Source organism: Rhagoletis zephyria, unplaced genomic scaffold, assembly GCF_001687245.7.
Source record: "Rhagoletis zephyria isolate East Lansing unplaced genomic scaffold, Rhagoletis_zephyria_1.1 Rzeph_scaffold_00821, whole genome shotgun sequence".
Taxonomy (NCBI): Eukaryota; Metazoa; Arthropoda; class Insecta; order Diptera; family Tephritidae; genus Rhagoletis; species Rhagoletis zephyria.
Genome location: NW_016157905.1, coordinates 72,694 through 85,917, shown reverse-complemented (window position 1 = coordinate 85,917; position 13,224 = coordinate 72,694).

Below are 13,224 nucleotides of genomic sequence, written 5' to 3'. Positions count from 1 at the left end.
TCATAGTTTAAACATGTTAGAAATGGTTTAGAACATGTTAGAAATGGTTTGGTTATGTTGTTGTTGTTGTAGCGGCTACAACAACCCCGCCCAGGACGGTTGGTATCTCAGTCGTTGTCGTCAAATTCCACTAACGGCAACCCTAGGAAGCGTGCAGCTTCTGTGGGGTTTGTCCACAGGGACAAGGCCGTTAGGGTTGTCGGGTTTTCCGGGCATGCGAAGAGATGTTTCGAGTCATGTGGGGTCTCTCCGCATGCCGGACACTCATTCGGCACATCCTCATTCAACCTACTCAGGTAGGAGTTCAACCTGCTGCAGTAGCCGGAGCGAAGTTGTGCAAGTGTTGTGCGTGTCTCCCGAGGCAGATGAAGCTCCGTCTCGTCTATGTCCGGGGGTGGTATGCCTAGAACGGCATTCACAGGTCTAGAGTCTACATAACTCGAGACTGAGTCCCTGTGAATGCCGTTCAGGGCCTGTCGGTACGCTGTCGGGTCCAGAGGTTGCTTAATGAACCTCTGGACTTCGTCCGTCAGTTCATATAGATGCCTCCTGACGTGCCTAGGCGAGGGCTCCTCTGCAAGCAGCTGTCTGCTTGGGTGGCCACTTCTGTGGCTCCCGATCAGGAACTGCTTGCAGAGCATTATATTGTGCTCCTTTACAGGGAGCATTTGCGCCTCGCCGTGCAGGTGGTGTTCAGGCGACATCAGGAGGCATCCTGTCGCTGTCCTGAGTGCGGTGTTCTGTACAGTCTGTAGCTTCGTCCACTGCGTCCTACTAGTCCCTGGCGACCACACTGGCGCTGCGTAGTTCAAAACCGGCCGGCCTATTGCCTTGTATGTTGCCAGCAACGTTTCTTTGTCTTTGCCCCAAGTACTGCCGGCTAGCGACTTGAGGACCTTGTTGCGGCTCTGTACTTTATTGACAATAGCGGTTGAGTGCGCAGAGAAGGAGAGCAGGCTGTCGAATGTTACTCCGAGTATTTTGGGGTTATTCACCGTCGGAATTGGTGTGTCATCGACGTGAATCCCCAGCGGTAGCCTGACCTCCTTCGTCCAGGTTGTGAACAGGGTCGCGGAGGATTTCGTAGGGGAGAGGGCTAGACACTTTGCAGTGAAGAAGCGAGAAAGTTCGGAGAGATACCCGTTTACTTTCGAACACAGGTCATCAATTCCATTCCCAGTCGCCATGATCGAGCAATCGTCGGCATAAGAGACAATCGAGACTCCCTCTGGTGGTTGAGGGAGCTTTGAAATGTAAAAGTTAAACAGTAGCGGGGAAAGGACACCACCCTGAGGAACCCCCTGTTTTATTTTTCGCTGCTTACTCGTTTTGTCTCTAAACATTACCGACGAATGTCGACCACTCAGATAATTTGCCGACCACCGTTTGAGCCTCTGTGGGAGAGAGGAGGCCTCTATATCTTCTAGTAGCGTGGAATGGCAGACGGTGTCAAACGCCTTTGACAAGTCCAACGCTACTAGAATCGTTCTCTCACAGGGACGGTTACGGTTAAGGCCACGAGTTATCTGAGTGTTTATGGCGTTAAGTGCTGTTGTTGTACTGTGCACTTTACGGAAACCATGCTGATGCTTCGCTGGGGTCAGGTGGTTTGTGAAGTACGGGAGTAGCAAGGCCTCGAGTGTCTTCGCTACCGGGGAAAGGAGTGTAATCGGACGATACGAATCTCCTTTGTTGGCAGGTTTCCCCGGTTTGAGCAGTGGGACCACTCTCCCCACCTTCCAGATGTCTGGGATGATGAGAGTGGCCATTGACAGGTTGAGGACCTCCGTTAGGTACGCTACCCCCGCAGGACCCAAATTTTTCAGCATCAGCATGCATATTCCGTCGGGACCCATGGCTTTGGAGGCTTTCGCCTTCCCGATGGCCACCTGAACTTCACCGCAAGTGAAAGCAAGGGGGGCACAGGTTGTTGGCAGTTTGTGCAGCCTTCTGGTCACTCGACGCTTGGCTTTGTCCACCGGAGGATGCAGTATGAACTGCCGGCTAAAATAGCTCGCGCATCGCTCCGGGTCCGACGAAGCATGGTCGCCGAAGGAAATTTCGACTCTGTCGTCGTGCTTCGTCGGATTAGACAATGACCTCACGGTTGACCAAAGCTTGCTCACACCAGAGGTGAAGTTACAAGTCTTCAGATGCTCCTCCCACTTCTTCCGCTTATGTACGTTTACTAGTTGCCGAATCTCCGCGTTGAGATCCCTGATACGGGGATCTCCGGGATCGGCCTGACGAAGGCTATCACGCTCATTGGCTAGAACAGCCGCTTCGGCAGGGAAGTTTGGACGTGGGTCCGATATACACCCTGCCGGTATGAAGCGAGCTGCAGCAGCAGTGATAGCCCTGCGGAACTTACGTTCACCGAGATGGACGTCGGTTGGTGTGGGGAGCGCTGCGAAGGTGTTTTCAGTAAACTCCGCGTAACCTTTCCAATCAGCTTTAGAAAAGTTGATATAGGTCCGGTGTTTGGCGGAGGCAAAGTCGGTTGGTTTATCAATCGAGATGACTATGGGTAGATGGTCTGATGCTAGAGTCAGCATAGGTCGCCACGTTATGCTGTTTATCAGACCAGCGCTGACTATTGTGATGTCTGGCGAGCTACTGCAGTTACCCATAATCCTGGTGGGTGCGTCGTCGTTCATTGTGCAGAATGTCGAATCGTCTATCTGCTCAGCCAAGTCTGTTCCCCTACGATCGTTTGACAGGCTTGAGTGCCAAAGATCGTGGTGCGCATTAAAGTCACCTACTACCATACGGTTTTCACCTCTGAGGAGCGCACCTATATCAGGGTGATATCCTGCCGGGCAGCAGGTGACAGGGGGTATGTATATGCTAAATATTTCGAGCTCGACATCGCCTGACCGGATAGCGATGCCCTGACATTCTAGGGTGGTATCCCTGCGGTCGATGTCTGCTTCGATTAGACGATACTGCACGGTGTGGTGCGTGATGAACGCTAAGCCACCACCATTATCTCGCTCGCGATCTCGACGGTGCACGTTGTACCCGGCGCAATTCAACAAAGTTGAATTGCTGTGCAACTTCCTCTCTTGGACCGCAGCTATCAATATTCCATGCCGACACATGAAGACGGTTATCTCCTCAATCTTGCTCTGTAGCCCGTTGCAGTTAAATTGAAGGAGCTTCATGTGGTTCGGGAGACGTGTCGTGATGTGGGATGTAAGTGGTGTGTGTGTTCTTGCCGCCGTTGGCTGTGTGCGCTGCTGTGATGATTGCCGCCCTGTGGTGGTGGCGGGGGGCGTCGCAAATGGGGTCTGCGACCGAGCAGCGCAACACGGGCCCTCGAAGTTGCCAGTCCAATCTCGCGTGGTACGCAGACCTGAGCATGCCTTAAAGTGGCACCAGCCAAGGCAGGTGTTGCACTTGACTGATGTCACATTACGGAATATCCTGGTCTGGCATACCGTGCATATTGTAGGGGGAACCAGGAGTTGTTGGCAGCGGCGTGTGGGTGGTGGTGCGGTTGTGTGTGTTATGTGGTCTGTCGTGGCTGTGGTATGGTCTGTGGTGTTATTATTTTGTTGTGTTGTGGTGACAGTGTGAGGCTGCTCGTGCGGACTGTGGTTAGCAGTGGAGGCTGCTCTGATTGAGCAACAGGGGGCCACGTACTACGTTTTCCTCTCTATGTGTCCGTAGTCCCGAGCAGACTCTGAGGTGACTCCACCCCTCGCAGGCATTACACTTGACTGAGGTGGAGTTGTGGTGTAATCGTCTCCGGCATACACAGCAGGTGTAGGTTTCTGGCCCTGGGTTTGACTCGATGCCAGCCCTGAGTAAAAGAATACGTAGTGAATGTAGCCCTATGGACGGACAAGTTCTGAGATACTTCGCCGACCTAAACGGGGTTAGATCGCCGAAACAACAGCCCTTGGTCGGGTAAAACCCGAGTCATTCTGGTACGTAGAACCGGCTGTCGTGGGAATGATGGTTTGGTTATCACTAGGGACGGTATTTTGATACTTCATGGCGGAAGGAAACCCACGTACATTTCGCTTGGAGTTTACGAAGTCATAAAATGATTTCGGGCTATATATTATACGACGTTTGATTTTACACAAGTAAGCTTTATAACACTTTTTGTTTAATTCAAAAAACTTATGACGCAAAAGTGAGTATTTTACATTGTATGAACCGGATTTTTTGTGTAATCTAAAATAACGCGACTTTCTGTTTTTCAAATTTCTCAGTTCTTTAGTGAACCATAACTGTGTTTATTCTTCAGGAACATACATGCGTTTAGGCACATGCTTTTCAAATAATTTATGTAAAGTAAAGTTAAAAAGTGCAACGCTTTGTCCAATATTTTCTTTATATGCAGGCCACGACAAGTTAGACAGATCATTGTTAAGCTTTTTAAAGTTGGCTTTCGAAAAATCAAAGTGAATATTTGGTTCGTATGCTTGGGTACTGCAATTTTGACCATCACTTATAACTTCGTAAGATGCCTCCATAGCAGGGTGGTAGACATCTTCGGGCAAAACTAGTGGATCACGCTTATTTACAACGGACTTAGATGCATCATCAACATAAAAGATCTAATACTTTACCATACTTATTGTGAAGTACATTAACCTGAGTTAGGCAGAGTTCAGCCATCTCCTCTAAAAATACGTTATTGCACGCACTAGACGCGAAAGGTACGATATCATTGTCAATGATGTTTCATGATATGCTTGGTAAATTGAAATCACCCAACACAATCATTGAATCAGAGGGCTTAGTCAGTAAATTAGCTGATTTCAGTAAAGAGATGAGTCGTGAATACACCAATGTGTCAGATCGGGGAGGGATATAGTATAGAGCTAAGTAAATAGACCCTTTTCCAGCCTGTACACGAATGCATTTGAATTCTACTGAATCAATGTGTGGAAGAGTAACTTCTTCAGATGGTATTGTAGAGTCTACAGCGAATAGTACGCCACCGCCGATTCTGTCCCCCTAACTTGCCTATAGATATGATAATTATTTGGAAGAATCTCTGAATTGAAAATGTGAGGTTGCAGCCAAGTTTCAGTAAAAGAAAGAATATTATAATTACATTCAAGGCCTTTAAAGTATAAGTTCGTTAATTTAGTATTTAAGCCTCTTACATTTTGGTAATAAATACTTAAAGCAGATTTAATAATTAGTTTTTTGATTCAGTGNGATATGCTTGGTAAATTGAAATCACCCAACACAATCATTGAATCAGAGGGCTTAGTCAGTAAATTAGCTGATTTCAGTAAAGAGATGAGTCGTGAATACACCAATGTGTCAGATCGGGGAGGGATATAGTATAGAGCTAAGTAAATAGACCCTTTTCCAGCCTGTACACGAATGCATTTGAATTCTACTGAATCAATGTGTGGAAGAGTAACTTCTTCAGATGGTATTGTAGAGTCTACAGCGAATAGTACGCCACCGCCGATTCTGTCCCCCTAACTTGCCTATAGATATGATAATTATTTGGAAGAATCTCTGAATTGAAAATGTGAGGTTGCAGCCAAGTTTCAGTAAAAGAAAGAAAATTATAATTACATTCAAGCCCTTTAAGGTATAAGTTCGTTAATTTAGTATTTAAGCCTCTTACATTTTGGTAATTTGCGTTCGTTTTTAATAATTAGGTACAAACAAACAAAGATAACTCAGATATCTTTTCCAAAGCAACAATAAATGCTAAAATTAAACAGCTAAATTCCACATAAGAATTCCAGACTGTGCCATTTTTTTAATTTAAGCCTTATAATTAATTTAATATTTTTCTGATTTTTATACCCGAGCTCCCTGCAGCCCTATCTGGCTTCGACCATGCTTACACCTTTTTACTATCACACTTATCTTTGCTAAAGGCCTGTATGCAGCTCTCAAGAAAAGCAAAAACTCCATATAAAATGACGTACAAGAAATGGCTAAGAAATTTTCTTGAGTCAAATTTCCTTAAGGCAGTACGCAGTTCTTAAGAAATTTACTACGCTTTCTACTACGGTTTTCTAAAGTTTTTTGTGAAAAAAGAGCACAAGGCAACCCAGGTTTGCAACAGAAATATATGCCTGTTCCATTATTTCTTGAGGAAAGAGTGAGGCACCAGGCTGTGAGGTATCAAAAATGTCAAAATTCCTTGTACACACACGCGAAATAATGGCAATTTTTTCTTAACCGTTTTCTTGAGAGCTGCATACTGGGCTTTACTAAGTAGTGTTCGCCATAATATGAATGGCAAAGTACAGGGCGTAAAATAATAACTGTCGCACAGGTTTTTTGAAAAATAAGAGGGTCGTTTATAGTTTTTGCGAAACAAGTATTTTATTGTTAGTTTTCTAAATATTTTACTTTAATTTTATTAAATAGTTTTAAAATTGTAATCCTTATTTGCATTTGCCACTTTTGGAGATAAGTACATGTCTTTTTCAGGTGTATTTTTTCTTAGACTTTGATTAAAAAAAGGAAAAAAATGTATAGGGTTGGTCGAATGAATGGCCTTTAATCACCAGTTCAGAGTCTATTCGATAGCTGAGGTACCATGACATAACTCCAAGTGGCATAACTTCAATTTTAGAATTTGGAATTATGTCACTTCATATACAGTGACAGAAAGCCCAGTTTTTCTTGTGGTTATGTCACTTTTTATAAGGTGTCATAACCCTAATTGGGATGATGTCACTTTTGAGCCTAAAGCATATTTTCCAGCTGTCAAGAAAAACAAAAAAGCATATAAAACACGCTCAAGAACTGAAAAGGAAACTTTCTATTCAACTTTTAATTGCGCAAAAATATTTCCGCCACTCTTTTCCGGCAACACAGCAAGTAGAATTCTACTTAGTGAGGGTTATAGTTTCTAAGCGCGCCCGAAGGCCACCTACGCACGAATAATTTCGGCGCAAAAATACTATCGACGCTCTTTTCCGTCAACACAGAAAGGAGAATTCTACTTAGTAAGGTTTATAATCCAAAATTACATGAGGGATTTGGAATTTTGTCGCCTTTTCGTTTGGATATATGTCACCCTTTATATAGTGACATAACCCCAAGTAAAAAATGTCACTACACAAGGAGTGACATAATCTCAAATTTTAAAATTGGAGTTATGCCGCTTGGGGCTATGTCACGGCACCGATTGCTGAGTATGAGGCCTTCTGTTGGACAAAAGGGGAGTATAAAGGACTCAAGTGGAGGAAATTAGCCTATGTTTACGGTAGATATGTAATAAAGTAACCGACGAAGACTTGCGTAAGGCTTGCGCTTTTCTCTCAAAGTTTTTACCGCAGTGCTGGAAACCCATAATAAAGGTTAAAATTTAAAAACCAATAATTAAAATTTCAGTTAAATTAACAATAAACTACTTTTTGCGCAAAATCTATAAAGGACCCTTCTATTTTTCAAAAAACCTGTGCGACAGTTATTATTTTACACCCTGTATATGATTACAGTGTATTGCTGTAGGCAGTTGTTGAACGACTAATAACCAGGGTTGCCACTTTCGTCCTTTTGGAGCTAGATTTAGCTCTTTATTTTTCCGAAAGCCGAAAATTTGGCTTTAGCTCCTAGCTCTTTTTTTTAGCTCTTTTCAAAATTATCTGGCACTTTTTTAGCTCCAGAAAGTTTTAGTTGTATTTGACATTATTAAAATTACAAATCTGTAATTTCATTGCACAAGTGTTGACTAAAATTTATTTGGCTTTAATGATCTCAGCCTATTTTCGATACCTTCATGTTATTCTATTTCGCACAGGAGCACACAAACAATACCGGACAGTAGTTCGAGCTCCGATAAGCTCAGACGGTGTATTTTCTCTCAGGCGGCCACGATACAAAAAGGAAAGCCAAAACTTTACCTTTGATAAAATTACAAATTTCGAATGCAATGGAAAACATACATTTGTATCGCCCTAGGGATGTCGAAAAACATCGATGCTTTGCTTCGATGAAACGAAATTTTTCCACTCGATGTATAAATAGTCGATGCATCCAGGCATCGATGTTTTCTGTAAACTGACATCTCTAGTACATCGAAAGGCCAACCATCGTTTTTTCTGAAATTCAAAAAAAGCAAGATGCAGTTGTATAGCTCATAAAATTTTAGTGTAATAAAATTTAAATTGCTCCGATTCTTAATACATATTTTTTTCTTTTGCTGACTTGCACTTTGTTATAATAAAATTTTATGAGCTATAAAACCACATACCCAGAAATGTTCTAAATGTTTTGGGGAAACTTTCCAATATAGCCGTTGGTTAAAGGGGCGGGGGCGGAGGGGGAGGGGGCGTGGCACCTCCTACCCCCCTTTTTGGAAAGGGCATGAACCGCCATTGACAAAAATGCAACCCCCGACCACCTACGCCTCCTATAGATCCCCACGGAGCCCTTTAAAAAAGACCAAAAAATCACCATTTTCACTTGCGTTTTCACTTATTTTAAGGAAAATAATGCGTGAAACACTTGGAATTTTACTAAAATATATAACTAAACTATTCAAGGTAATATTAGCATTAATAAAAATAATATTTCAACAATATGTTACAAAATCAGAAACCGATACGAATTTACAGCGCAATAGTTATTAACGTTGAACTGTCAAATGACCGAATGAAGAAGAGGCAAGTAGAAAGAAAAGCATGTAGCAAAAGGAAATGAACAATTGGAACAAAGTAAATATATGTACGTATGCACATACATGTGTATAATATCAATGTACCTAAGAATTCGAAATATAATAAAAAGAAAATATTTGGCTGTTAGAAATGTTTATTCAAGCTTATAAACATATTTAACAGCTTCAATTAAAGCTATGAAAGCGTCTCTTTTTTCAGCGGCAACAGTTCGACGCCACATAAACTCCACAATAACGTCTGCAAAATTTCCTGGGTTATTGTAGTTGTCCTTGTAAAAGAAGCGTTTGACAACCCTCCACTGGGACTCTATTCGCTGAGTATGTGTACCATCTTCGGCAACAAATGGATTCACTGGGTCACTATGGTTGACCTTCTTGTGGATGAATCCATGTTCTGAAAGGCAATCATAAGCCCGCCAGAAGTCCGTACGGATTGTAGTTCCCTTCAGCACATGCTTCTTTATAAGAGGTATTAATACGTCTGCCGATCTGATGTTGTCCGGGCACACCTCGAGTCGAAGATCCTCCTTGCCATCTTCAATTATTCCCAATACCCAATGCCCTTCAACTCTCCTTCCAAAACCGGGAGGGGAAAAATAAATAAAAACATATAATTACATAGTACTCAAGAGCAAATTACCTTTATTATATTTTCTCTTGCCAAATTTGCTTTCATCAATTTGGACCGTTTTGCCTGGACCACCAATTTTTCCACTGAATTGTTGATGGTCCAACTGGTATACTACTACCATTTCTCTGCAGTAGCTATACCAGTCGGCAATGGTCCTTGATGAAAGTGTAAAGCCATGTTCCAAGAAGTCCTCACGTTGGGCGGTTTCGTGCGACATCCTGTACGCGAAGCAGTACATTAGAAAAAATATACGCGGAAGGCCGAGCTTTGCGTTCTGGAACCAAGTTCCAGTGGCTCGGGAAATGCGCGATTTCTTTTTGCATTTGCCCCTGTAGCATATAAAATAACCGAGCTGTCTATCCTCGGCAATTTTTAAAAACATGGGGGCTTTATGGGCACCGCAATACATGGATTTCCTGATTAGGCCATTATCCTCGGCAAACTTTACGCACTGGATGTGAGATCCTAAATGACGCACAATCCGCCCCAAATTCCATAAGGACCGTACGTCGGACGCATCTAAGCGTTTGCTCACACCAGAGCTGGTTGAAGGCACAACATCTACAAAATATATACCATTTACCGTAAAAATTATATTAACAAACCTTGTCCATTGACTGGCATTATTTTATTTAAATAAATGCGTTTTATTATGTTCACCAAAATTGAATTGAATCCCGCTTCGGATATTTAAATCAAAAGAATTTCAAATCGCTATTAAGGCGTTACAATAGCGGAAGCGGTTAACCCAACGAACAATTATCCACAGTATTTTTACGAAGAACTTCTTTCGGCGTAGGCGGCCTTCGGCCGCACTTAGGGATTATAACCCTCACAAAGTAGAATTCTCCTTTCTGTGTTGCCGACGAAGAGTGGCAGAACACCTTTTGCAGAGAACACCTTTCTGCGTAGGCGGCCTTCAACCGCACTTAGGGATTATAACCCTCACAAAGTAGAATCCTCCTTTGTTTGTTGCCGACGAAGAGTGGCAGAACATCTTTTGCAGAGAACACCTTTCTGCGTAGGCGGCCTTCGGCCGCACTTAGGGATTATAACCCTCAGGCAGTAGAATTCTCCTTTCTGTGTTGCCAAAGAAGGGGGGCTGAACACCTTTTGCAGAGAACACCTTTCTGCGTAGGCGGCCTTCGACCGCACTTAAGGATTATAACCCTCACAAAGTAGAATTCTTCTTTCTGTATTGCCGACGAAGAGTGGCAGAACACCTTTTGCAGAGACCACCTTTCTGCGTAGGCGGCCTTCGGCCGCACTTAAGGATTATAACCCTCACAAAGTAGAATTCTCCTTTCTGTGTTGCCGACGAAGAGTGGCAGAACACCTTTTGCAGAGAACACCTTTCTGCGTAGGCGGCCTTCGGCCGCACTTAGGGTTTATAACCCTCACAAAGAAGAATTCTCCTTTCTGTGTTGCCGACGAAAAGTGGCAGAACACCTTTTGCACAGACCACCTTTCTGCGTAGGCGGCCTTCGGCCGCACTTAGGGATTATAACCCTCACTAAGTAGAATTATCCTTTCTGTGTTCCCACAGAAAAGGACCGGATTTCAAAAAAATTACATGCTTAGGTCTTGTCTGTTTGGTTGATTGGGGTCTTTTTCGTTTTCTTTTAAGCTCTTTCGCACTGGGCGTTTGACAGTTCATTGATTGTAATCGTTATTGCACGTTAATCGTTGGCACGGAAATTTTGTAAAGCGTTTTTAATTAATACATAAATTGCAATAATATTAAAAAATATTCTTAAAAAAAAGGTTAATATGAGAGACTGGTAAAATAATAGTGATTATGAGTGTTTATATTTCTGCTTTCAGCCTTTTTCAAGCGAGAAAAGCAGCAAAACGCAAGTGAACATTGTGATTTTTGGCATTTTTCTAAGGTGTCCCTAGGGAACCATAGGGGACCTAGGTGGTCGGGGGTTGCATTTTTGTCAATGGCGGTTCATGCCCTCTCCAAAAAGGTCGGTTGGAGGTGTCACGCCTACTCCCCGTTCGCCCACCACACCTTTAACGAACGGCCATAGTGGAGGAAAACTCTATGCGTAACGATGCATCGATGTACGCCCTTCGATGCATTGACAAATATCGATGTAAGTTCGATGGGGCGATGCGAGGAAAAACATCGATGTTTTTTTGCCACTGACATCCCTATATCGCGCGGATTTTTTTTAGCTTACTAATTTTATCTTTAAGGAGAGCAGGAAATAAAACTTTTCAGAAAAGTTTGCAAAAAAAAATTCGTAACCCGAGGTTGTATGATCAATTCAATTATCTGAAATTGCAGATCTTAACAGTTTGTAAAGTATTTTTAGTTCATTGTCTAGTTTATATAAATATGTGCATACAAATACATAAGTGTTAAAGTGCCATAGGTTCGAATTCGAAATATATGTACCTAACTCTGATTTTAAAAGTTTTTCAGCACTTATATTTATTCGTTGTTTTTATTAAAATTATGGAAAATGTAAATCAACATTACGTCAATAAATGCTCAACCAAAAAAAAATGTTTTCAATAGTGTTATTGAGCTTTGTAACACGATTTGTTTGTTAGGAAAAATGGAAAAAACATCAATGCTTAAGCGGTAGAAGTTATAGCAGCTATTTCCGAGATCACCACATCTCCTCATTAACCACTGAGCTATGCGCACCCCGTAAGCTTTTGTTGCTAATCCATTTCCTTATTCAACCTACTACTATCAAGTGCAGCTGATTCGCCGCTATTAAAGCTTGACAACGTGGTTGTTATTGTTAATTCCATACATGAAATAGATTCATTGCATAGTTTTTAGGGCATGCTCATCCCAAACTTAGTGGTTAGCGCTTCTGACTTTACACATCGATTACGCGGGTTCGATCCCTGCTGAAAGTCTAGAAAAAAGAAGTGTGTTGAGGAGATGTGGTGATCTATTAAATAGCTGCTATAATATTGGGGGGTTACATTTTCATCCTTATTGCTTTCTACATTTATTATATCACTATGCGAACTCGTATTTACATATATTTTGTTGGTATCTTCTAACTCTATTTGTGGTTCTACTAGCTGCTGATTATCAAATGTGTTTTCCGTACAACTAATCATTTGGTTTCCATAGGTATTGTATGGACTCATATACATATGTATATTGCCATCGGAGCTAGGAAAACGGAAAGTTTAATACTGTTCAATTCCAACTCTCTGTAATTAAATTAGAAAAATACTTACATAGGGATGTATTTCCTTGTATTTATTTACCATTCCTTAACCCTTCCTATAAATATAATAAAAATGCATGTCGTCGTGAGTTTGCTGAGCCTTAAGTTCCAAGGCCCAATTTCGTTGAACGTTCATAGGGAACCCGGTCCTTTTTACATATTGATTAAGTAAGCATTTTTAATGTCCAAAGATAAGAGTGCACTCGGAATTTCTGAAATTTTCCCAAAAGAATAAGTAATAAAATTGATTGGTCAGTCGAAAAATTTTAGGAGCATAATGGGTAAGTTAAATTCAAGTCTCAGTCACACTAAAGTCGATGTTAAAACATCGCTGAAACTGGGAATTGGCAACATCGAATTTTGAACCGATATTATCGATGTTTCAAAATTATTGATGCACCGTTTGCGTCACTAATCGGAGCTGGCAAACGTGGATCTCGCTTTGTAGGTTGCAGCTGCTACTGAACTGACGGACGAACGGTTATTTGTACGCAGTCACTGGTGTTTTACTAATGTTTTTAAGAAACTCTTAGCACTTAGTTCAGGTTCAATTTACACAAAACGAGTAGTTCCCTGCAAAAATCGCGACTACTCCATGCATGCAAGTAAAGAGTACTCCCGAAGGACCAAGGAGTACTCCAAAATTAACCACAATTCAAATAAAAAATATGGTCCAATTAACATTGCGATGTCCTAGGGCAGGACCATATACTCCATCTCTGCATTACATCAGAGTAGCACAAAACTACTCCTAACATACTCCAATG